Source organism: Falco peregrinus, chromosome 6 (assembly GCF_023634155.1).
Source record: "Falco peregrinus isolate bFalPer1 chromosome 6, bFalPer1.pri, whole genome shotgun sequence".
NCBI classification, from domain to species: Eukaryota; Metazoa; Chordata; class Aves; order Falconiformes; family Falconidae; genus Falco; species Falco peregrinus.
Window position 1 is genome coordinate 79,881,518 of NC_073726.1, and position 27,714 is coordinate 79,909,231.

At 41.4% G+C, this 27,714-nt stretch overlaps 1 protein-coding gene across 1 annotated transcript in view; it reads right to left on the reverse strand.

Annotated features, from left to right (window-relative positions):
- The window catches only part of WNT7B (Wnt family member 7B), a 99,712-nt gene that overhangs the window by 46,040 nt on the left and 25,958 nt on the right, over positions 1-27,714 (reverse strand). The gene's annotated exons all lie outside the window — the stretch shown is intronic.

The window sequence follows — 27,714 nt, forward strand, 5'->3', positions numbered from 1 at the left end:
ACATCTTTAGAAGCTACATTTTAGTGGTAATATTTTGAAAAAATAAGACAGCAGGGGTACACGTTCAGTGATGCCTCAGATCACATCTGCCAAGTACCAGCCAGGCCCATGCTGGGATGCTTCAACTGACTCTGGACAAGTCAGCAGGAGCAAAGAGACCAGTGTAGCTGCATTAGCAAAACAGGCCTTGCTCAGCATGGTGTGATGGACCCTGAGACAGCTACACAACCAGTCTGGCAAAGCACCTGCCATGCTGCCCAGCAGGCTTTCCTGCTCCTCAGCTGGCAAACCAGGGCACCAAGAGCACTGCTGCTTCTTGGCACCTGCAAGGATGCCTCTCCACAAACCCTCTCCCTTCTTTAGCTTGTCCCAGCTGGTATTGTATCATGTGGGTAATTTCATTTTCCCATCAAATTCTGTTGTTGACTGCCTCTGTAAGGTAAAGGTGATTATCCAGATCATGCTGCAGCACCTCGGGCTTGAGTGGAGTTCCACAGTAACAGGTCACAATATATAAACAGGTTAGTAGCAGGATACAAACTAACTTCCCCATTACCTTCCTCTCCATCGTGAACACTGACAAGCCTTTCTTCTGAGTATTAAAAATTTCCCACTGGAAATGTTGCTTTTGGAAAATACTGACTAAACAAAATTGAAGAATTTTATAGGAATTTATCTTCATCAAAAAGGTAACTGCGAAATTACATAAATGTTACATTTCAACTTCATTTCAGAGTGTTTCATTTTGCCATTTCAATAAACTACAGTAAAGCCAGAGCAAAAAGGGTGAAATGGAGAACTCCACCCTGGCCAAAATGAAATACCACTTTTACTGTGAAATGGAAATTCCATGATGATTCACTCTGCCTTCAATAGGTATTTGTGCATCTTTACCGAAGTTAACAATCCATGAGATATTCACTGTGTTTTTTCATTTATGGCTTGGGAGGGGTTTATAGATACAGAGACAAGGTATTGCAAACACAGAGCATGCATGCCATGTGGTATGACCTATTACACAAAAATAAGAACAAAATGCAGTTGCAGCTTCCACCACTCACAGTCTTTGAAGCAGGAGCACTCAGATCTGTGGCTTTAATTCATGTTCCTCTGGGTACTGAGCAACAAAGCTGAAGCATCAATTAGACCCAGTGAGTCCTCAAGACTCATGCAGGTTTTGAGCTAACGTTTTGTTTCTGGCCCATCTCTATTTAAACTGAATCAAATATTTAAATTACAACATCTTTAAATGATGACTTTCCAAGAGATATGATAATCTTATAAAAAAAAAAAACTATGAGTCTGATGTAGAGATCAGTTTCTCTGACCTTTACAATGGTACTTAATATATTAACTTATGGCTTCAAAAGTTGATGAAAATCACAGGGGCAAGTATCAATATCTGGCTTTTTAAAAATCAAGCACTTCCTGAAACAGACAAATGAAGGTGTTGTTTTCTTTCATACCTGACCTCTCTGACTTCAGCAACTTTCCACATCAAGTAGGATGTACATTCTGAAAATGTTGCAGTAAAATGCAAAGAAAAGCATTTTTCCTTTATAGCTGATATGTCGTGTCCAGGAACTCTTTGATGACCATAAAATGCCAGGACCCTTTCTCAAATCATGTTAGGATCCACATCTGGCCCTTCCATGGTTTTCAAGTTATGACAAGGGAAAGGTATCTTGTATAGAGTAAGTAACCTGAAGATGCCGCAGGGACAGGGGACCCTGCCATTACAGTTTAGTCGGTGGTTCTTCTCCCTGAGGGAGGCTGAAGGGAACCCAGGTCAGCCACTCACTCTCTACCGGGATGCACAGGCAGTGATTCAGCTGAGGAAAAGGTGGATTTCTACAGCTGTTCTTCAGAGCAGAGCAACAGCCAGGGCTCCCTGTCACCAACACCTCCCTGGCTCAGCATATGCAGCAGTTCTCTGGGTGCCTCTCAGGCTCTGCCCCATCCTTACCCCATCCCCTCCACCTGGCTTGGCATGGTTCTCTGGGACAGAGCAGGTGCCCAGGCATCCTGCAAGACCTCCCCATCTGGTAACCCATCTTTCTTGCAACAGCAGCTGCTACAGACACTGACCTTTTTACCCTTCTAGGAAAACCTAATCCTGCAGGTATCTGGGGTTGGGCCCTAAGAACAGACCTGCACATTCAAAATTTAACTTCATACTCAACACACACGCACAAGACATGCAGTTCTGGTCCCTTGGCTGCCTGATGGTCATTGACTTACTGAGGCCACACAAGCAACTTACTAATAAAAATTGTATATAAAAATTATTTGTATATGATATAAATATTTTTTTAAAATAAAAAAACTGATAAAAGCTATAAGGTAGCTTTCTGGCATAATTTTTTTAGAAGTGCTGAGTGCCCAGAGTTTTCACTATTTTCTCAAGTTGAGCAGCAAAAACTTATGACGTTCAAACCAAGGAAAGCAAGAAAGAGTTGGCCACAGTATCTACCCCATGTGTAATTTCCAGTTTAGTTGCTTCCTCCATACATATTGCTACTGTCACATAATTAGGTTAAAGAGTGTATTTTTTGGTCCCCCATTGTTTTCGGAGTGGGCTTTGGTCAAAGTATTTTAATATAGCGGGTCAATTTATCCATCCAGAAAATAAGTATGACCATATCTGCCTTAAAAGGTGTTGTGAAGATATCATAATTATTATGTTTGTAAAGTGCTTTAAGATATTCCTCATGAAAATAATTAAACTGCAAATATTGGGTGTGGAGTGGGTCTTAGTTTTGTTATTATTACTTGCAGGGACTTCCCCTTTTCTGGCCTGAACTTACCAGCATATTCCCTCAGATTTGTTTAGCCTACTTTTGAATTGTTACTATAATTTTACTGCCAAAAGAAATGCTGAATCATGAAACTGAGGTTTTGGAAAACTTTATTTATATTAAAGAAATGCACCCAACAGCATTTCAAGCTTCCTCTCTGTTATTTCTTGTGGCATGCCTCAGTTCGTGCATCTGTCACACACTCAGGGGGGTTGTGCCATGCTCCTTCCCCTTGGCAGGTTGAAGGCTGCATTATTTTTTTTACTAGATGGAGAATGTTTCACTTTATAACTGTCAAAAGGCAGATGCCCATGCCATATTTTGGCATCTCTTCCCATCTAATCTTTCCCTGTGGTGCAACTTCCTTGATTCTTATCACAAGGAAATCCTGAGTGCAGCATTTTTGTGAAGATTTCTGGTACAGTTTACAGTAATTGTAACCATCCCGCACTGCGACAGCCCATGCACACTTCAGAATTTGATGCTGCGTCGTCCACATGGGTTATCCAATTAAAGGTCATCCACGTGGGTTATCCAACTGAAGAGCATTAATGGAATAATGTCACATGTATTAAGCAATTAACAGTAGAGACTGGCATATAAAGAGTTTTTACCTTTCTTCATCACTTAGTCATTAATCCAAGGGAAAGTTCAGCACTGAGATTGAGCAATAGTTATAAACAGTTACATCCAAATTAAAAAAAAACACTGATCTGGGCTTGGATAGGACTTTACAGTTCAAACTTCCAACAAACTAAACCTGAGGAGCAATGTTTTGGAAGGCCTGGCTGCTGCATCAGAATCCTGAAACATCCATTTTTTAATTCTTTGAAAAAATTACTATGACTGCAGTCATAGCAAGCAAAAGTTCATGGCAGTGGGAGACAAATTTCACCCTATTTTCAGAATTAATGCTTGTTTAATTATGCAAAGATAGATGACTACTGTCACAAAAAAATGAAAATTGTCCCCAAAAATGTATTTCTTGTTATGGTTCTGTCTTTTTTCTGGGACTGAACAACTACAGCTTTCCTTTTCACAAAGTTATGTGGAAAAATTGAAAGATCACAACGATGAAAATTACCATCTATTCCAAGCAATTCATAAAGGTAAAGGTCTTTGAACTACACTTCAGAAATGAAACGTGAAGGCCTAAAATCATGTGAGTTTTAAGAACATAAAATGTAATGCAGTGTTGCTTATCAGAAAAGTGTAGTCTTCATATATGATTTACTTTCTTGAGTCTCTATTTTACATTTGCAAATATAGGCATTTGCTTAACTTAAGCACATTAGTAATTTCATTGATTTCAAATGTTGTTACGTTTTTGCAATTTCAGATGAATTTCACACATAGGAAGGTCGTGACGAACTGTAGCCTATAGAGGGTCTCAGAGTGTTTGCACAAGTGGAAAATACATAAATATAAAGTAAATCCTCATAACGAACAGTTGTACAACCACATGCACTACATGAGGACAATTTTTTCTTTTTTTTCTGGTTTAGAAGAATCCAAACTTTGACAAAATTATGAAGTAGAACTGTCTACGTATAGATAAACAGCAGTAACTAACCAGTTTTCAGTTGTCCCCAGGCTCCTGTACAGGCACAGGTGTGTACTGAGATTTCTCCAAGGTGCTTAAAATTCAGTTCCAACAAATATAGAACAAAAGAAGACGTAAAATAGAGAAACCAAACCAAGAACACATTTCATATAGATGAAGCACTTAACCAAGTTAGTTTTAACCTTCTGATTAAAAAAAAATAATGTCCGAAAAATTCCTCTTAGCAATCCTTGCTCCCTGGGCAAATCACATATTATTGCAGGCCAGGAGGAGCTTCAGAAGCTACACCTTCTCCTCCAACACCCTCGCTTGTATTCCTGGCTGCACAGCAGCACAGAGCACATTTCCCCCTGACCCGCTGCGCCAGCCTTACTACCAGCCCTTCGAACAGGCACCTGCAGGGTCACTGTCATCTCACCCCTAACCTCGCTACTCGATATTCACCTGAAGCTGCTGTTGGGGGGGGGGGGGGGGGTCATTTTCCTCAACGAATGAAGGGATTTAGCCACACAAACCCCATTAACAGCAGATGAGCTGCATGGCTTAAACCTTGGCACACTGTGCTGAAAACTTACCCCACCATAGCTGATAAAAAATTCCAATAATGGATTCTTTGTTAGAAGGAACCACCAAGATACTTTGTGGTGACACTGTGACACATCTGAAACAGTACACCACTACCGAATGGTTTACTTAATTAAGAATTCCTAAGTAAATATTTTGAGCGTGTATCAGTTGCAGAAATTGGCAGGAGCATCCCAGGCTCTGAATGCCATCTGCATATGTTTAGGCTTTCAATTGTGTTTTCCACCACTGACTTTGGGGAATCCTTGTTCAACACACGTGTTATTGAAATGGAAATCCAGTAGGGCCGCATGGTGCTGTCCTGCAGCGCACCCTTCTCTGCCAGAGCTCCGAGCAGAGCCTTCGGACCCGCGGGCTGTAGGCAGCAACGTGTTCAGTCCCATCAAATGAAGGGCAGAGGTTTCTTTGAGGAGCTCACCCAGAAAAAGAGCCTGCTAGGTTATAGAGTACAATTGCTTGCGCGGTCAAGAATGAAAGTGGTGGGCTAAGTTGAGGTTTGATTCACACAAGGGCAGTGTGCGCCTCGGGCTAAATGCCTGCCTTAGAGAAGAGTGGGAACAAGGACCCCATCCCTATATGCAGTAGTGACGCGGAGAGCATCAGCAAAACTTTGGATTTGTGTCCTCCCCTACCTGCCAGCTGGGAGGCACAGGGTGGCTGCTACGGAGCCAGCAGCAAATGATTAGGCTTCAGGAGGAAGGAGTGGGACATTGCCTAGCAGAGAGATGCCCGCAGGTCACGGCGCCGGTGCAGCGGCGGCCTGCGTGCTGCCCCTAGGACCCCATGCTCACAGGCTGCACTGCAGCAGCAAGCATGGGCTTGCACCCACATCAGGCACCCTGACAAAGGGTGGCCTCAGGGCCCACGTGTTTTCCACTCCTCAGAGATGACACCTTTATGCAGTCCCTGCTGATGTGGCATTTACCTGCTGGTTTTCTGGAGAAAAGCTTACACGAAGCACCAGAAGCAGCAGTGCAGGTGTGAACATTATGAGCCAGAATGGAGATGGTAAAAGCCCTGTTACCCAACAGAGCACCTCCCACTACAAAAAGGGTTTGTAGCTCTTAGTTATTGTGGAAAACCATAGGAATACCAGTGGTCCTGAGCCTGAAATGGAGGATAGCTAGGGAGTGGCTATCACTTTGGTTTCCTAACAGAAGACAGCTTGAAGCTCCAACCAAGAGCCCAGGAGCTATTCCTCAACTAAATAGCATTATACCATGGTAAGAAGACTGGGAGTGGTTAGAAACAAAATTTGGCCATCCTACTCACCAGCTGTCACAGATTCCATCAGTGCTTGGTACTGGCCTTTCACTAATTCTTACTGTTCATGCCAAAGCAAGAGAAAGCAAAAGCATCTATGGCTCAGGAACATTTCTGGGATGGTGCCACCTGAGGATTATGCCAAAAATGACAATCCAGTCTGATTTTAAGTTCACCTATTTCTTACTTGGTTTATGGCTGGTCCACCGCAGTAATTTTTGTTAATCAGTCAGGGAGGCAACACAAGGTAAGTAACAGTAGGATATCCTGAAGACCTGTTACATCTCTAGTTTACCTGTACACAATTTTTTTACACCAAGGGAAGACTCATGGAAAACAGAAATGCCTCACATGCCCTTGTTGTATAGACCACACTGTCAAATTGGACATTTACATTGGACATTTACTGTCTTACAGGAAGCATTCTGAATTTTCATGGCAAACTACTATATAAGAAGGGTTTTTTTTCTTGTCTCCAATCACATTATTCTAGGGGCATCTTGCTATAGGGTGGAAAGCATTAACATCTTGTATATATAAAAATTAATAAAAGTAAAATAGGATGTTAAAATATCTGAGGTGTGAAAAAAATCGATTCCAAAGCAATTTGGGTTTCAAGAAGCGTTCAGTCTGCTAAACCAGAGTAAACTGATAGGCCTGTGTTGGAAGCTGCAGGAAGGCAACAGCTCTCCCGGTGTGCATGGGGTTATTTGTGAAAAGCTGGCATATTTCTGCTTTGGTCTTGCCAGCGATGAGGGTGGTGACACCATAGCATAATTGAACTTATCTGAGTAAGTCTAATGAAAAATGGTGTTGATATAAACTTATTTGATTTCTTTTAAAAACTCAGGACTTTGTCAGATTTAGAAGTGAAACTGAAACACTTCTGTTCCATATATTTTTTTTCTTACGGTTATATAAACACAGTTAACAGGACCTACCATTTCAGTTCTGCAAGCATCCACACACGGGTGTTATGCCCAGCAAAGTAGCAAGAAACCTCCAGCACCAGTAGCAAAAATGTCCATCGTGAATGCCAAGATCCTGCTGAGTCCTTGCAGTTGGTATTGATGTCTAGCACTGTTATTTGCCTTCCACCCCATTTCTGTTTTCCTTTAGCACTAGAAAAAGTCATGCTGATACCTAACAGAAAGTTACAGAGTTGTTTGCTGAATAGTGATCCACCGCAGTGGAACGCAAAATTACCTTGCAGAATAACTGTGGTGGGATATTGCAGTTCCCTGGTGGGGCAATACAACTTTGAAATACCAAAATGACTGGAGGAGGTAAGCCACAGATTTTCTGTGTCTACACAAAAATAATTCAATATCATGGAGGAGAAAAAATTTCACACTTCACATGTAAAATCCATGCTTTTGTTACGTTTTTCATATATCAAATAAGGATGAATAAACTTTCCATTGTGCATCACATATGCATAGATATGGGCATTTTCCAAACTTTATCAATTCCAAGCCTTAATTAAGCATACCTGGAGAGCATATTTTGGCTTTGTCCAAAGTTTAGCAGTCTGCTCTCTCTTGTGGAAAGGTTAAAAGTGGAAAAGAAAAATGAAGTTAATAGCAGGTGTGCATCGTGAGTTTGAAATCTTATAGATGTTCTGCTGGTGGAATCTATTTTAAGATATATGCTTTGTTAGATTTTCCATTTAAGTATATGAAATATCTTAAATTTTGGGCTTTGCACGCACAGGATTTCCATGGATATGATACAAAAAATTGAAAGGGGAAAACATGTCATAGTGGGTCTAGAGGAAAGGAAGATAGCTGCTTCCCAAAAGGAGATCATCTGGCTTTACTAGTAGCTCTGGCAGTTCAGGTAGGAATGCATTTTAGCCAAAATGTGAGCAATGAGAATAAATTCTGAAAATCTACTAACGAGCCATTATGTTGGAAAATTTAGTCTTTTGTGTTAATATTAACAGCCACTACAGTGAAGTCTTAAACATGAGGATGAACGCATGTATGCGGCTTTAAGCTACACCTGAAAAGCTGTACAAAGCAATCTCAGAGGTCCTTTCAAGTGAGGAAGGTAGAGAGGCCATATTGACCCCACAGACGATGTGCAGTTTGGACTAAATGACCACTGGAGGTTGCTATTTGTGCACAGATATATGACCACAAATCATCAAGCTTTCTGACTGGTCTTGAATTAGCAGCAGAAGAGAAAAAATTAAATTCACTTTGTCAGTGACATTGAATTTTTATATACTGAATACACCAATGTATTGTGAGTCATGATTTGTTTCTTCCTTTCCTTATCACTATTTTCATGGTGGCAAATCTTTGCTAAGGCCATGAGATATTGGGATATGAAATTAAATAACATCCGCCAACAAAATTAAAACCAAAAACCCATAGGCTTGTTGCTGCCAGGTTTACTTACTGGCCTGTTTCTACATCTGGAGTGGGCGCACTGCTCAAACCAGTGGCAGCTCTCGTTGTCCCCATCTGTTCTAATCCTCCCACTTAAGATCAATGTCTGCCAACACAGGGGATGGAGACCACAGGGTCTTTGCTTGATTTTTCTCTATAATTGATGAAGCTTTAGGATGACACACTGTCAGGGTAAGGGCAGCCTCTCCTGCACAGGTGTGCAGGAGGTAAGGAAGTGAGTGTGAGGACAGGGCACATCCTTGGCAGAGCCCAAGTGTACCATGCAGATCATTGGTTCTTTTGGTTGCAGAGCCTTGAGCCCCAGACTTCTTCCATATCAATGGCCCACTTTCACCTTTCCCTCAAATTACACTCGTTGGTGTGCACTCATTTTTAATGAGCACACTTGCATTGTTTCTAATATGTGGGAAAACTGGGAAACACGAAGTCCCAGAAGCAGAAACGGTTGACTTCTCCAGGTCTGGCATGAATGCAGGTATTCTTTCCTTTTTCAGCCCAACAAATTACATCATGGTTTCTCCCAGGTGATTTGCTTTTGGAATCAAGGTATTTTGTCTCTTCTAATATTTTTCTATTGATTTAGAGAACTCACACCCATTCTGCATGTGCTACCAGTAAGCAATATGCCATGTCACATCAGTCAGTGGCAGGCTGGCATGACCAGAAAGAGTGTCCACAGAAAATTACACAGGCACAAGCTAATGGAAGCAGCAGGGAAGCATCTGTTCAATTTTAGGTAACATGGCAGGTACAGCCTCCCTCCTGTCCTTGGTATTGGAGATGCAGAGCAGTTGGACAGTCAACCCACATCTCAGACCAGGGTACTTCTGCACCATCAACCCACTGTGAGTTCAGCCTCACACAAACATACCCAGACCAGCTTTAGGTGACCTGCCAGAAGTTGCAGTGTAACCACCATAAATGTGAGATCAGGGGCTGGTTGCCTGGGTACTTGTCCTGCTCCTGGGACAGGTTTGGCAACTAGGAGGTTGTGCTGTTAGATGGGTAGCTTTAAATGAGTTCAATAGACTGGCTGCAACTGGAGCATGCTCCTCAAACAGAAGTGCCCTGAAAGTCCCCTTCAGCCTGAACAGCTCAAGCAAGATCTTGCAAAGCCTTGATTTAAAGAGGGAAAATGCTGTTAGGACCAGCATATTAAATACAAGACATATATGACAGATTTCAGTATTCTAGATGCATATTTGACACCCGTTCTGCCTTCCTGGTCATGTAGCCCTATTTGCTTCAGTGGAAGATTTCCTACTAAGCTGCCAGTCACCCTAGGTAAATGTATCAGAATATGTCCCTGCAAGAAGACTTCATAGTAAACATCAAATCCCATCATCAAAATGAATCAAAGATCAAAGAGGTAGAAGCTTTGCCCTGAGGCAGGTAGCTAAGAAATACAAAGTGCAGAAATGCTGCATTTAATAGTTTTTATATACTTTTAATAAATATTTGTCTAAAAGCAAAAGAAAGAAAAAGCAGCATGTTTTTGAGCAAATAGCAAACTGAGGTGCGCTTGTAAAAATATTTTTTTAATAGCCTGTTAGTGTATTAACTAATCTTGCCTTTTCTCTTCAGAATCTGTTTGGTGACCTTTATTTCCCAGTAAGAAAATTATTTGCAGCCTTTCTGCACCATCATAACCAACTGTAAGCAAAACTGCTTGCCACTTTTATGGAGCAGGCCTGCATTCCTTGCACCCAGCAGAACTCCCACTGCAGAAAGAAATTCTGATCCATTGGATAGATAATTTATGCTTAACTCCCTTACATGAACTATCCCATTGAAGTTGTGAGGCAGTTTCTCTACATGAGGATATTCGTGTCAGTAAGAGAAGGAAAGAGGATTTGGTAGTACACTGAGATTCATCAGACCTTCAAATCTGTTCCCAGAAGTTGGACGTTATTATAAAATGGCTGCAGTCTGAGAAAGCCTTGAGAGTAAAGAAGAGGGAACCCTCCAGAAACAGTAGAATATAAAAAAATATATGTATTTCCTATGCAGATTTCCAAACATTCAAAGCGCTATTGTATTCAGCATGTGGGCTTCCTGCAAACAGAAACACAGTGTTTTATAACCTGAACTGTCAACACTGGCGCAAAACAATGTAACACCCAACAGGGCTATCCATGAATTTCTAAGGTTTCTTTCAGCCACTTATTTCAAAATTTTAATTTTGAGTGATATAAGAGCCATGGTAAACCACACAGTAACTTTTCTAGTTCCCTGGCTTGTTGAGTTTATTCCAGGTGTTCACAAGGATTAGCAAAAGCCATTTTGAGTAGTTTTTCCAGAGGGCGTTTCTAAATTTGGTAGGCAGCCATAAAAATCGTGCATCTGTGTTATTATCCCAGTGCCCCGTGCTGGGTGTGTCCCTGGCTTTTTGAAAATTGCTATAAGCTTGTGAAAGCAGCTGGATTAAATACTTCTAAAATCTCTCAAAAGATCACACATACACTGACAATCATACAGATGCAAGCATCTACCTGCATTTTTGTTTTGTTGACCCCAATTTAGCTCCTTCTTGCCTTCAAACTGAAGATGCTGTTGGCTATGGGCATCTTGCATACCTGTTTTCCTCCAGTTCACTTTCTAAACCTAATTTTGAAGAAGTCTCTTTATGGCCACGTAATCCAAAGAGTCAACATATTTGAAGGGGTGATAATAAAAGTTTGGGATTCACAGCTGAGTCAGCAGAGGCAGTACTAAAACAGCTACATAAAAATGAGTTGTATGAAATCTATAGAGTATATGGGCAGATGGTGTGGCGCATACAGTGTCAGTCAGTGAGCACCCAGGGCAGGTTAAGGATGGCTGAACAGCTACACCTGAGCCACACTTTTGTCTTCATCTGTCTGCCAGCCTCACACTCAAAGATAAACCTTCCTTCACTGATAACAAATACTTACTCTGTTTTTTTCCCCAATGCTGTCATTCTTTGGCCACTGATTTTTTTTTTAACCTTTTTACTCTTAAGAGCGATAGAAATTGATAAAGTGTAACCTTTCTGTCAGAATTACATTTAACCATTCTAAAGAAGAAAAACTTAAGCTAACAACAGCATCGTAGACTATAATTAAGTCTTGAAACTACCAAATTTTCCTAAAAACCTAGAACTTCAATATCATTAAACCCTAAGGCATCTACCCTCTACTCAGAAAGTGAGGTTAGTTAGAAAAGATTGTGATTACAGCCAAGGATAGTCGTGGACATGCTCCACGGTGTGAAATCTGCAACCTATATCCTTCGATTCTCCCAGTGGTTACCCAGATGATATGACCCGCCTCTGCATATGGTATTAAGGCAACCCTGGCAAAACAAAGCACATGCCTGTCTTGAAGTATACCAGCAGAATGTGTGCATCAAAGGATCTATAAGTACATGCCACAGCACTCTGTTGGACTGGCATCTGTATGCACAACAGTGTGCAGAACTGGCGGCTGTATGCTTACATTGAAAGGCTCCCATTAGGGTGTTACAAGACCACAAATGCTGGAGTCTGAATGAGTTGCATTCCCCAGAGAGAGTTTTATGAGAAAGAAACGTGGTAAACAATTCTGCCTGCATGGTGATGGGAAGGCACAGTATTAACAGAAGGGAGTGAATAAGACTGAAAATAACCCTGAGGAGACAGTAGTCCTTCCACCTTCCTAAGGCAGGATCAGGTACATCTTCCTCACTCCTGACAGATACTTTGCACTATTTATAAAAACACCCTAACTTAATTTTCCCTAAATTTCTGCAATTAAAGCTCAGTGTTTCTTTTCTAATGCCCAATGGAAAGAGAATATTTTACCCCCAGAAGCCTTGCACTGTCTTTTTTTTTTTTTTTCATAGATCTGCAAAGCAAAGAAGTCTTCATTCAACTTTTAGTCTCAGGCATGAGATCTTTGATCATTTCTATCACTCTTATCAATGTTCCTTCCCACTGGTCCATGTTTTTCTGCACAGCAAGATAAATATCATTACTAGCACTGAAGGAAATACACTCCCCTCTCCTCCTCACAGAGATGCAATAATAAGACAACTGTCTTTGCTACCCCACACATTTAGTGCCATTCTGGATGCTGCCTGCCACCCACTGGTCCTGGGCTGCCCTTAGCTCTAATGTGGGCAACATCTCAATACAGCTATGATCAGTGGGTATCTTCCACTCTTACCTTTCCTTAATCACCATCCTTATGTCCCAAACCAAACCCCAAAGTGTCCCTCCTTCCTTCATATCACAGTCTGAAAAAGCACGTAGCAGAAAAGACAGGTGTGCTGCTCCTCTGAGGCTTGGTCCGGTGCACAGCTGTCCTATATAAGGGGAATGACCAGTTCCACTGACCTAATTAAGGACCAGAGACCTCAGGCTGCCTGCAACACTGGGGGTCCCTGACTACCCATGTTAGATTAACCACTGCAATAGCTGTAGGTGAGAGGGAAGGAGTTGGTTGGAGAAATCACTGTAATCATATTAAGAGGCAAATTTAATATATTGAGTGTATCAAAATAAACACTCAACACTGAGGTCTTCTTTTGTAGCCTTCAGAGTGGTATAGGAGGAAGATGAAGCAAAACACTACCAAATCTAAAAATAGGTACATGTGGAGGGAGGAGAACTGAGGTAAAGTAATCTTTAGTCCTCATTTCACAGTGAATTTCTGTTGTTTCTGACTTCTTCAGTTCCTGTATGGACCCAGTGCTAAAGCTATCTTGCAGCTGTGTCAAATGGGTCCTGCAAAAATGGTCTGACCTTGGAACTTGTGCCTCATCCCCTCATTAGTGGAACAGCAACACTTGTGCAATCAGTGTCCAGTCAACAGTCCTTTGATACGCATATAAGGGGAGTTGTAGCATCTGACTTTGAAAACATGGGACAGATGGAAGGGAAGTATGGTAAAAAGTGTAGAAACACAAATTTGTATAGATTATGCTTGATATTTACATTAAAAGTTTTAGTGTCTGGGACATGGTAAACTCTGGCAAGTAAAAGTATTCTCACTAAATACCTAGAATACAAAAAAGTCATGATTTAAAAAGATCTATTCTAAGAGTCTTGAAAGCATTGCATATGTTGGCCCCCACCGATACACAGTCTGAATAAATCTAAACCAAGTTTTGGTGCAGTATCGAGTGGAATTTCAGCAGAGGAAATGAGTTTCCCGGTAAACCACAGCCAAAGTAGGCTTGAGCTGCTTTGCTTTCATTGCACTTCTGAGAACTGGAACAACTGCTCAGGAGAATTACTGTAATCAGAGATCTGTGAACTGGCCAAGACAAGTGAGGTGGCATCACTTCCAGCCTTACTGGGTCATTCTCTTACCTCTCAAAACAAAGCCAAAGAAGTTTTTGTTGTAATGTGTTGGTGAAAAAGTGTCTTTCAGTTGCAGGCTGAAATGCAGTTTCTATTTGTTTGGTTTCTAGGCCAGCCTGCATGCTCAAGGGACCCTAGGAGTTAAGATTGACTCTAAACTGTTAGATGCTTCTGAATTTGCTATAATTAATGGATTTTCTATAGACTATGGTATAAAACTTTGTATGCAATACACTTTAAGTAAACAGCTCTAGAATTAAGCCAATGTCTTGGGGGTTTTTCAGCTTCTGAGTATTTCATCACTAGTAAAAATCAAAGTGCCTGATTCTACTGGATTACCATTGCATTATTCTGTCACAGTGAATCCTTAAACTCCGGTTTCTCTAGCTCACACACAAATTACTTGTGCCATATCTTCAAGCATTCCTAGCTTAGCCTATAGGATACAGGATGAAAGTTTACTGTCATGGCAAAACAAACACTTAGTATGGGGAAGGCATCACTGTAATATAAAATTGGAAGCTGAAAGCCCAAAGTAACTTTGGGAGCTGGGTTTTGGTTTCTTTGGATCTTTAATCCCCAGAATGGCTCAATTTTTTTGTCCAAATTGTTCACCCAGGTCTAATGACCATTGAACAGCGTAGCAGGCACTACACATGAGATAGGATTAGAAGGTCATGGGATCAGTCCATAAGTAAGACCACTCACCCCTGTCACAAATCTACTCAGTTGACAGACAATTCTTTGTGATGAGTTGGCCACCCATTTGAAGGGTCAACAGAAATCTCACTTATTTTGAAAATTTGACCATGAGACACAAGCTGCCTTTCTGTGTGGGGAAGGCCACCCCACAGATGCCCAGAAAAAAAAATCATAGTTCATGCTGTTCAAAATCTGTCCTCCCAAGGCTCTTCCTGTGGTGGCTAGTGTTTTCCAAGCTGAGTGCTTTTACTCTGACTTTTGATGTGCTCTAAAAAACACTTGCATAATGTTGTTAAAATCTTTATTTTAAAGGAAGAACTAGTTGCAGTGAATAAACACCATATGTATTTGTTCAATAACATTAATAAAAAGCACATTTTGAATGCTTTCACAAAAAAAGGTATTATAAAATAATACCTTAATGCTATGTCTTAAAGTATACTTTAGACATCTCAAGCATCTTGTTTGTTATGCTTCAAAACTTTCTGTCACCAGAAAGAGATAAAAAAAAAATCCACAACATTCTTTCTGCCTTACAGAAGTACAAGAGTAAGAAAATCACCCCTTTGGGGTTTTTTGTTTAGTGTTTGGAAAACTATAGCTTCATGAAGGATCTGATAACTAACCCATATGGTGCAGATCCTGATAATACAATCCAAACATCACAAACCAACTCCCAAAAGGCAACAAAAATCAGCGTCTTTGTTGTAGAATATAACAATGCAATCTCATACCAACCCAAAATCCAGTTCCTCTGGAGATACCAGATGCCTAGTTCACAATGGTGATAGATGATGACGCATGTCCTGCAGTTTGACGTTGGCTACTAGAGATGAAACAGAGGGCTTGATCTCTTGTGGTATTAAAAAAACCTCTGGCATTTTTTGGAATCAGAGAACTGATGGAAGATCAGATAATTATACTTGCCTGTGTAAAATTCCTGTAAGTATGAACTATATATTGTATTCTTTTCTTTCTGTTTAAACAGTTTTTCTGCATTTGTCTGTACAATGACCATTCTAGCTTTTTTCTGGTAAAGCTGGGGGCAAGAAACCTGCTGATTACTTGAGCAAATTTGATAGTTTCCTGCTAAATGGTTGATATTTTCCAGTTCAGAACTGAATGATTCTGCCTAGGAATTCAGACATGGTTTGATATTGAACTCTATGGCCCAGTGAATGTAAAATTGCGCCCACATGTCAGAAGCCTGCAACTGTTTTGGTACTCCAGAAGGGACAGAAATATCATATATTCATGACTTAGTTGTACACAGCACATACAAAGCGTAGATGGATGGGTCTTTAACTCAGAAAGAAAAGGTGTACAATTTTGTCTGTTTGTTAGGATGCTCTCTGGCTGGAGAAGTGAAGTGATGCCAGGATGGATTTTGGCCATAACCTACCACAGAGGAGTTGTGGGTGGCAAAAGAGACAGACTTATGAAATGGGCTTACTACTTTTGAATTTAAATCATGTACTTTGAGGATCTAGAAATGGTAATGAATTAATCCACAATGCATGGAAGAGGATGATCATTGTTGTTTTGCTAATTGAGGAAAATGTGATTCACAGAACTGGAGACTTCAAACAGGAAGCTTGATGTTATAAAGATTTTTATTCCATAGATCCTTTTTTAACCATAAATATCATGATCACTTCTCTAGCCAGTTTGGTTATTTAGCTCAAAACCACCATTGTTCTATTTCAGTGAAAGACATAAACATTGACAGTTTCTTGGTGAAGGTGTTATTCTCAGTTCTGCCAAATGTTCAGCACAGCATATCCTCCACCTCTTCACAATATCACTGCATAAAACCCTAACAGCGCGGAAAGTTCATCAGGAATGATAAATGTTTCCCATGACAAAAGACCTGTCACTCAGAAGGAAAATGTAATCCCAAAAGAGAAATAAAATAACTTGTGGTATAAGATCCTAACACATTGCAGCCCACTTAAGTCACTTCTACTGACTGAAGTCTACAGCAAGATCTGACTGAAATGTTAATAACTTCCAGGAATAAAATAGGAAAGACCAGAGAAAACTGGAAAGCTTGGGAGAAAGAGACCTCACAGACCATACCCGCTGTCCTCCATTGCTAGAGTGTCACCTCTGTCCGTAATGTGGTCACAATTGTGACAGCAACATAAGAAGATCTATGCAAAAGACTGAGCAATGTGAAGGAGGCAGAAGGGAATACAGTCTGGTCTAAAGAAGCTGTGTCTGTGCTTCATAGGGTTGTTAGTCCACGCCAAGCACCACCCTGTGCTACTGGTGGTACCCAAGCTAAACAGGACACCAACAGCTGCACTGTGCAAACCTGGTGATAGTGATCCCAGAGAAGATGTGCACTATGGCAGAGATGATTGAGCTGCTTGACCTTAGATGATTTGATGTGACAAATACAGGAACTGCTAAGGAAATTAGACTCTACATAGCCTGGATTAAAAAAAAATAGAAAAAGCTGATAATTCAATAGTGGGGGGGTTTCCAAATCATGGCTTTTTTTCCAGTTATAGAAGAGATTCACATCTAGCTCTTCCAAGATATAGTTTGTGTATTTTAAAATGTAAGAATAAGAGGAGAAAAAATGTTCTGGCACATTTTTGGGGGTAGGTTTCTAGAAACTGATGTGCTCCCTTATTTCCCTTTCCACACTCAATGACTGCAGTATTCAGTGCTGAACTGGAAAAATCTCTGAGGGTGAGGAGGTAGTTCTATTTCTGTAACTATTAAGTCCTTGAATTCTGTGTAGAAACTTTCAATGAGGCAATGGCAGATAATGGCAGTTGTGTTGTTCTGGGCTGCTGAAAATTATCCCAAGGCTGGGCAAACTCACATCATTCAAAACTACTAATTTCATCATGATCTGAATCAATGATGTGAAACTAAGAAGCTGTATTGTATTTGCCTACAGCAAGTTGTCTCCTTGGTCACTGATTCTTTGTGACATCCTTGTATCTTCACGGGTTTAAAATTCTGCACAAAATACCACAGATTCCACCAATATCACCTGTGCTTCACTTAATTCTGTCAGCTCACACAGAAGCTAATATTTTCAAATCATTGTTACTTCAAGCTAGAGGGAACGGAATTAAATATCCCTTACTGCAAAGCATGGTAAACTATTGGGTAGCTTTTACTTTTTTTTTTTTTTTTTTTTTTTTTTTTTTTTTTTTTTTGTCTTATTGACAGACTGTCTTCCTGGTGGCTGAGATCCTTGGGTTTGATTGCAAGCTGTTGACTTGCAAGCTTACAGCTGGCCTGGCCTGTGTTAAGTCATAAGGAAAGTTGTGTAGAAAGCAGCCAAATTGTAACCTGACACTGGAATAGATGACTAAAAAGAAAACATGAAGCAGTAGATCCCTGCGAAGATCTTGTGAGTTACTGCAGCCAGGAATCAAAGCCAGACTTCTGCAATTTCTGTACAGCAACTTTATCAAGGAATTAAGTGTTGCTGCAGCAACTCTATACTTATCCTTGCTACAATGAGTTCGTTTCCATTATTTTTTCTTAATTAGCATCAGCTGTCAGTGGGATCCAACACATTCTGAACCTTCCTCTGAGCATGGGGAGACACTGTGCAGGCCAACCAAATAATTTTCAAACCTGCCCTGTGTGAAATAATGAAAAGCCTAGTGTCTTAAAACATGGGAGATTGAAAATTCCTAGCAATAGCAATAGATGAGAAGTGGTACTGTTAGAAGTGTGAATACTGAGGAACAGAAATATGCAAAAAACTGCTTGCTTTGAATTTGAATGTGGCAATTAATCCAGAACATCTTCTGCTTCACAAAGCTTTTAATGAACTTTAATGAAAAAGCTGGAGAATATCTTAAATGGCTCCCTACCATCTTAACTTGGTGAAATTTTTCACACGCCGTATGTTTGCCAAGCAAATCTTCCTCAGCTCCTCAGTGCTTATTGAAGCCTGCAGAATTATCCATTCCCTTTTGGGGTTAGGTGCCTCCAACTACTATAGCACAACATAAAAGGGATCAAAACCCCACACAGGAGTTTGTAGAAAACTGTTAGCTATGATTTTGTATAGATGGACATCTTCAGATAGGATCAAAAGCAAGCAGTTTTGATCTTGCTGGACACTAGGTTAAGTTTTTCTAGGTTTAGTTGGCTGCCTCAATATCCTCCACATTTTAGAGGCTTACAGCTTCTAAATGGCATGGGACACCTCGCTGACATATATTTAGTGTGGTATTTTACCATGTTTAGCTTCCTATTGTCTTTCTGAATGAGAAACCTTAGCACTAGAATGTTGGGGAGGTGATAGGCCAGATCATCCCATGTGTTTAGAATTTGAGATGGAGATCTGAGAAATTGTCCTCTGGAGTCACAGACTCATCGAAAATCAGGCAACCTGACTCCAGACTCATGTGGCTCTGTTCATATGTAGGGTATCAGTTCAATTCCTGTGTTCACAGCCTGCGTCGTGTGAGGGATGCATCAGATAGGTGCAGGATATCAGGAGTCTCCTGGTCCTGAAGAGCAGCCTACACTTGCTCTCCTTGCTTACCTGTTCTTCCAGGAGGTCCATAGACAACAGGCAGAGAACCACTTCTCCAGTGGCCTGGATACTGGATCAAAATAACAAGATCTGGTCCTAGTCTTGGGTCTAATTCGCTGTGTATCTTTGGCCAAGCTGCTTCATAGCCTTGGACTTCTTTCCTGCTTCCTTGCATTCATCTGTTTTACCTTCCTAGACAGTATGTGGGGCCAGGACAGTGACTTGCCCGTTCTTGTAATCTCTTCCAAGGCACAGACTCAGTGCTACACATTAATTTAGTTGACAAATTAATCAGAAGGCACATACCAACTGATTCTCACATAGGTACTGTCATTTTTAGTGCTTCCCTCTGCCACCCAGATTATCCTTTTCAGACTCTTTTAAATGATCCTGATCATTTTCGCTGCTACTTCTGTTATTCATTTGCATGGAAGAAAGATGTTGGGTTGGGATTCTGTTTTGTCTTTCTAGCTGCCCATAGGTTTTTTTTTCCTAGCTAGGCTGATGTTGTTGCCAAAGTAGTAATTCTAAAACAAACCACAAACCATCCTATTCACTTTTGCCAAACATACATCAGTTTTTTCCAGCTCCAAAGAAGGTACATGAGTGTAGGTATAACAAATCTTAAATGTCTCCTTCAGGTGGCTCAGCAGTACCATCTTAAGGACCATTTTCAAATTCAGCTATGTTAAACAGACTAACTAACTACAGTGTTAGTTACATGCCTAAAATGTTAATGTTGGTTTGTATATCAATTACCTCCCACTAAAAACAAGGAGGACACACTGAATATATTATATTTCAAATTCTTACCATAAATACAGCCCAAGTAAAAATACAGCAAAAGTTTTGTGAATTCATAAATTCTATTTAGACTCCCCAGTTGGCAATAACACACCTCTTCTCTGCTTCACTGTCCTTTCCTTCCTTGCTTGCTGCACATTCCCCTTGGTCTGGAGAAGCTGAGCTCCCAACAAACTGAAGGTCCTGCACTCTGCCTTGGCTGGTGCAACCACGGGACACCCAAACCTGTGCTGCCTCCCACTCTTACATCGTGGAGGAGCCAAGTGGCTGCATGCTGTCATCTAAAACTTTGTAACATCACCCAAGTCCTCTTTTGACCCCTAAAGAGGTCATGAATTTCTTATCTGAGAAAACCTGAAGTAAAGCACATGCCAGAAAGGATCCAGAGTTTATCTGAGCACTTCCCAAGGTGAACAGCCCACCAGTCCCGTTAGTGGTTTGCTGTAGCGACTCCTGCTGTAATGTTTGCTGCCATAAAAATCTGAATGATTCTGTTTTCAGCTCCCAGTCATTGACTCAGACACTAACGCTTGCCACAGCAAAGCAAACAACAGACAAAAAGAAAACTGAAACCTCTGCAGTGCGAGGTTTCTGACAGCAGCATCCTAAAATATCATTGCTTTCTCTTTCTTCACTAACCAATCTCATGGCTTTTCCTCAGGGTAGTTAAATGGTGAGAGAGTAAATTTAACCCATTGCTGCTTGTGATTTAGTTTCTTCCCAGCTGCCCACTCTCTTTGGGTGTTAAAGTCCAGACGATGCTACATTGCTCACTCTACAAGTTTAGCCACAACCTAGTGACCTCTCAGAGGGAGAGTCTCACCTCTCCAGGCCTGTCTCTTGGCCTTGGAGCTAACACTGGATATAGGGGAGTTAGTTACTGCTAGTTACAGACGTGGCTTCATGGGACCCATGGGGGAGCTGCTGCCAAGCCACAACATCCCTTTACTGCTCAACCACCCAGCAGCCATGGTGTGATGATGTCTTCCAACTAATGCTGCTCTGACAGAATTTGGGCTGATTACCATGCAGACGGGAGATCTCCGTTCCGTGAGCTTTAGTCAGCCTCAGGCCACCATTCTTCTGTTCAGATGTGTTCTATTATATCCTGCTTCTACTACCACCCTTCCTCATTTACCCTGGCCTAACACAGCCAAGCTGGTTTGCAGGATGCACCTTTTAAAAGTTGGTTTTTTTCTTAAAAAAAAAAAAAAAAAAGTAAAACCAGAAACTTCCAGGGTTGATTTTTTCTTTCAAGCAGTAGTTAACTCCACCCTTGTTACAGATACCTACACACACACATGCACATATACACACATACCTATGCTCACACACAACCCAACCTTGCTTTCCTTCTCTAGCAAAGTGTAATCAGTTGTAGAAATTACAGCGTGCTCTAACATCTTTATCTAAAAATACACTTAGTTTTAATAAGACCTAGAGTTTAAGAGTGAGGATGGATTTAACCAAAAGCTTGTAAGCGAGGGTATAGTCTTCAGCAAACTGCCCTGTGAAATTACCACTGAGCGGTTTTCTTTCAGCTATGTGGCAAAGTTTTAATTTGCCTTGTGAACGCTTCTGTTTCTTTGGCAAGACACAATGTAGTTCTTTTTTTTTGCCCTGCAAAGGCATCCAAATATGTCTCTTCATTTACTGAATTGTTGACACAAAGGAGTCCAGTGTAACAGGCCAAGTCAATGTATCTCTTCATTGTGAGTAAGGCTAGCAGGATTAACCTTCCGAAATGAAAGGGGTGCAATAAGCCAAATACCAAAGTCATTAGAGTAATATGAGGGATGAATTTGGGCAATGCCTCTAAAATCCCAAACCATTAAATTCTAGGATTTAACAGGCTTCAATTAAGTTGTTAATTTAAAAGTGAGTGATCTAGTATATTGTGATATGTCATATAGGAAGCCTCAGAAAATCAAGTATGGAAAGAATTGTTCCCTAAAATTTAAAAAAAAAAAAATAAAAAAAAAAGATAGACTATTTACATCAGGGTTTCATGTCCTTCCATTTAAACCACTGTAAGCATACATAATATTAACTGATAGAAAGTAACTCTGCACTAACAGTTTAAGGTCATGAGGTCAAGCACTTGTAAGTTAGGAAATGCCAGAATGAGGACTGACAGTGAAGCTGCAATTCATCTCCTGTGTGTGCATAGTTCAAAAGCAACACAATGTTTTTTTTCCACAGGACCCTGTCCTCCACTTAGGGCACAGGATGGATGCACTCCCTTGACAAGGGACTGCTCTGTCTTGCTTTCTCTTTGTTCATCGTGCAAGCCCCAGGCTTTAGTAGCGCTTCAGACTTCATTTTATTGATGAATTCTGAGCTTGACCTTGGCTTTTGTATAGTGCTGATCAACACAATCTGTGAGAGAATGACAGAAACATCATTTCATAACACCTCTTTGAGGAGAGGAGACATGATTCCTCCCACATTAGAAATTTAGCAAGATGTAGCTATGAAGTATTCACCAATCCAAGGAGCTCAGCTTGACAATGCTTAGGACACCAACCTTCAAAATATTTTTTTTGTTTGAAACACTGATCCTTCTGACTGCTGCTGCAGCTGGGATTGCTCCCCACTTCAGCAAGTCACATCCTGGGAACACTAATCAAGCCATCAAATACAGGGAACAGGTACTACTAGCTTTAAAAAAATAAAGAAAAAGAAAGTTTAAATGGCTCAGCTGGCAATACACAGGCAGTCAGGCCAGGGGAAAGAACAGGATGTAGTTCCCAATTGCAACATTCAAATGCCTGGACCCACAGGAGCCTCCCGCTCTCCCGGACAGCCTGTGCTCAATCACAGCCCCTGGAGGAAAGCCTACTGACCCAAAGTCACTCCAAGTGCCCCGGAGTGTGCACTCCTGAGGCAGGGATCCTGTGGAAAAATGTGACTGTGAATTAAAGATCAGATACTAATGCACACTTAGGTAGGAGCCACACTCAGGATCTATTGGCAGTTCTCAGGAAAAAAAGAAATAACTTCTCAACTGAAATTGAGAAGTTCTTAACTCTTGAGAATTCTTAACCCAAACTTCAAATGCCAGATTTGTACACAGCTCTGACACCAATTGCAAATTCCTGTTCAAGAGCTCTTGAGATTATGAGAGAAATGGTCACGAAGGTCAGGGCAGTGTCCCTTTCTGTAGGGTCCTTCTAGGAGATTTCTAAACTGGCTTGTCTGAAATTACTAGAGGCAGTCACAGAACAGGAAAAGTCTCAACACCAAATTAAATGCATAATGACCCCTCCTATAATTTCATATAAAAATTCTCCCTCCCTGCCTTGGCTTGTATGTATAGTCCTAATTTATATCAGCTGTGGCCCTGTTTCTCATCCTTATACCCATTCTGAATAATGCTCTACTCAACCTGTAGATGGAATCACCTGAGAAGGTTGAGAGTCCAGCATAGACGATAATATTTAAAATTCACTACAATCTGTCTTTCAGAAAAGGGAGGGGGGGTGGGGGGGTGGAAATCACTTCTGCATGTTGGGAATGCCCAAAGTTTAGGCTTTATTTTATAACGTTCTAAAAGGATCAGAGAAAGCTCTGTATTGTCCTAGGTGTTGTACTTACCTTCAAAGATGTACTTTTATGGGTTTTTTTCACGATATCTCTTTTGTTATTAAAATTAAAAAGCTATGTAAGAAAATTGTTATAATGCTTATCATTTCCTTCACCCTTCAGTACATTTTCTGAAGGAAGAAGAGAAATGAATCATTGAGAGGTTATTGCACTCCACAGGGCAGGTCCTTGTGAGAGAGAATGTTGTGAAGAAAAAAGGAATAAACAGTGGTCTCCACATCAGCAGGGCTCCCCAAAAGAAACTTTCAGAGTTAAAAATATTTCTGCATAGACTGTAAGCCTCACATTCAGCACCATCTGAAAACCCAGGCAAGCAAGACACATCAAGCCTAAATGAAGTAACAGTTTAAAAAAAAAATCTTGCTTTATGGGCAAAACTTATGGAGTTATGGAAAGAAAAGCCACTAGAATAAGAAGGGGTTTTCTTGCATTCTTCATGCATCCTAGCACCCTTTTAATAAGAGTTTACTGGGAAAAGCAACACAGCATCTTTCTGGAAAAGCTAAACATCTGATCTTGTTGCCCATGCCACATAATTGCTGCTAATCCATATTCCATTATGTCATACTCCGCAATACCTCTTCCCTTGCATGCACAATCCTGTTATCTCTTTTTCCTCCACTCACATCTTCCTCTCTGGTCCTTCAAACCACAGGGAACAGTTTTCATTTACTACTTTCTGAGAGTTCGTTGTTGCTAAAACCTCTCTGGTATTTATGATAAATATTACTATCTATAAGATTCAAACGACTTACACAGCAGCCCTCTGCTCTTTCACGGTATTTGTGTTCCACCCACACTCTCTACCTTCCCAGATCTGAATTCTCTCTCTGTCCCTCCTTGTGACTCACTCTCGCTGCTGGAAGTCCCAAGCACACTCTGGTAGCTCTAGAGATTGTGCCACCTCTCCCCAAACTGCTGCTGAACCTCTTTCTTGAATTAGAAAAGAGCTCTGCTGTGCCTTCTCCTCACCTGCACAGTGACCATGGCAAAGGCTAAGAAGTTGTTTTGCTTCAGGAACAGCAGTGGGTTGGTATAAACAGGTCTTCACTATCCCACCTTCAAAGAGATGTTGCTACCTATCAGTGCCATCACCCTACTCAGTCCAACAGCCTAAAGGAGGATGCCACTGCTGCAGCACCTCTGGACTATTTTAACTTAGCGAGGGAGTTACAGCCCAAATTCATCAATCCAAACATCCATGCAGCACAAAGACTGTCAGTGCACATTTTCCCTTACACTGCTTGGGATCCACATGTATCATGTGATCATGGAAACAGCGCAGTTTGGTCCTCAGCCCTTTTAGCATCTCACTTGCTCCTTTCTAAGTCTCCTGCATCTCAGCATTCAGGCAGCCAGGCTAGGCCTAATCCATTTTAAAGGGAATTAAACAAAGATGTTTGGTAGTCTTCTTCGCTTCTTTTCTGTGCCATACACAGTGCTGCCAGAGGTGCCCGGGTTAGGTAACTGGATGCCCCAGGTTCCCTCTACCATCAAGGAAATAGCCAGCCACCTCCCAGGATGATTCAGAATGGAGGTGGATTGAATTACCACATGGACCTGCCTGTTTCTCCATTAACTATAGGAGGCACCCAGGGAGACCAGACTCCTAACTTGAGAGCCTCTCCTCATTGCCTAAATTTGGTTGTATGAATCCACCTCTGCATGTTGCTGCAGATAAACATTCAAATGGATTGCAACACACCACTGCCTTTCATGGCTCCTTTTGTTCTTTCCTTTGTTTACCTCTTATCATGGAGCAATTGTGGTTTCTGCATATTGACTTTTTCAAAGGAAAAATCCTACACACAAATGTATATCCCAGATGACTTTGAAAAAAACTCTGGATATTAACGCCAGGGCCAATTTTCTGCCACTCCACAGCACGTGATCTATGAGGAGCCACCCTGGTATGCCTTGGCTTTACCAGGACCTACCAAACATGAGTAGAAGCTGCGATATCTGCCATCCTTCTGGGCCATGTTAATGCTTGATGTGCATTATCAGCCACTTCTGGGCTCGATCCAAAGCCTATAGAAAACAGCGGGAGTCTTTTCACTAGATTAATTGGACTGGGAAGTCAGTTCTCATATCAAAAAGAGTACTTTGCATGTTCGTTGGTAATGACAAACAGTTGAGTTTCAGATGTTTCATGAGAAAGGGGTCTGAGCTGCAAGTGGATTGAGGTGCCAGTTCTCCAAAGATCAGGGTACATTTGGGTCCGCTGTTAAGTTTCCAGTATCTATACTGTTTAACGCTGCTGGTGGTGCACTAATCTTCATTTGTTAGGCTGGGGATGACTTGTCATAACACATGAGTGGTTTAACAAGTGAAGATAAGAGCCTTTTCTAACACTAAGCTCTTCTGTATCTGCTTCATACAGCATTCTGCATTTGAATAACAGGGCTGTCTCAGTAATCTCTGACTTGCACTACCATTTATGGCTTAGCTTTTAACTTTTATGCAATTAGCAGAAGTGGTAGCATTTATTTGCTTTCAAAGGAGACTATTCCCTCTTTCTCCCTCCCACTGCAACCTCCACACCCTCCCCTTCAATCAGCTGTGTCTCAAACTGGGAGGGAACTGGAGTAATTTGACGCATCCTATTAAAACAAATGATTGTATCAAACAAAGATGGCTTGAGCAAAAGTCCGTCAAGAGACTCTAGAGTCTACAAGAGTCTCTAGGGACTCCAGAGAAATTACTGTCCTCACTGGCAATATGTATATAGGAAACCAGGGTCAGTATCAGCACTCATTATTGTCGCCTTAGCGTTCCTGTCCTGTGCAAGACTTTGCGTGTTCCTAAGGTTTTCCGTTTCCTTCCCTGCTAGACCAGGGGATGGGTGGTAGGTGATGAACTCCACTGGTGCTAGTGATTGGCCCTGCTAGAAGTTACTTGGTACGGGCAACTGTAGAGCAAAGCTCCAGCTTAAAAATAAATAAACAGCAAATGTTGGAATGGCAATGAACAGGAAAAGACAATGCTGTGGGAGGAGTGACCAAAACTGAAGGGTTATGCCGTGTCTCTGTGCCTGGGGTGGTGAGGCAGCTTAGGTGCAGCTCTGTGAGAAGAGGCACCAAGAAGGGAGGCAGTGCTATATGCATAGCCAGGGACTGTGTGCATCTGCAGCTGAATGTACAGACAATAGCAGACATGTGTGAGTGAAAGAATGTTCTCCAGGCTTTCAGGGAAGGTGATTACCCTCAGTAAGCTTTTAACAGTGTTAGGGCTGACGGCAGAGACAGATAACTAAAAGGAAGTCTGTCCAGCACCCAGATTTTTCCAAAGAACTGGAAGCCAGATTTCCAGCACAGGAGCAGTCTGATTTCCTAAAGAGCTCATATCTCCTTTAGGCATCTACGTGATGTTACACATTTAGCATGTTCCATATGCAGATTCGTCCCTTTCAATTTTGGTGATTGCAGTCAGATTTCCCAAAGAGGTTTGAGCTCCTGCATTAAAGACAGCTCTTAAAAAGCAATGCAAACTGTCCAAGCAAAGATCTGAGAGCAAAGGGATAAACTAAACAACCCTGGTCAGGAAAAAAATGTAACTGAAAACGGTCTGGTGAAGCAACCACCCACCCGAGGGAGCATGCTGTGACTGAAGCACACACGTCACCGGTGGCTGCTGACGACACGCAGCCTGTCTGTGTTTGCCCCACGGAGCACACCAGGCATGGGCTGTAGACATGCTCTTAAGAGCGTGTGGAAAGTTTTTAACACACATATGTTCCCACTGACTTCGAACCAGAGCCAGTGGGATACTCCCAGGCTTAACTGCTTTGGTGAAATTAGGCCACAAAACGTCAGCCTCTTGCTGAACTGGGCTAGGCAAGGAACCCGATACAACACATTGCTTTGTTCAGCACATGCACTGATATCACTTACTTTGTGGTGGTATCAGCTGGTAAGCTGTGGCAATGCCTCCTATGTTACTTATCCTGCACCTCTCATACTCTCAGTCCATTAACCCAGCCTTGCTGGAGCCACTTCTGAAGCTCCAAACCTAAAGCAGCGGTTACAAACCACTAGCATATAAATAAACATATTTCCCCTCAGAATTGGTATTTCCTACATCAGAGATGCAACAGTCAGCCTTGGATGACTGACAGGCTTCACCACTGAGGAGCTAGGAATGGTCTTCTG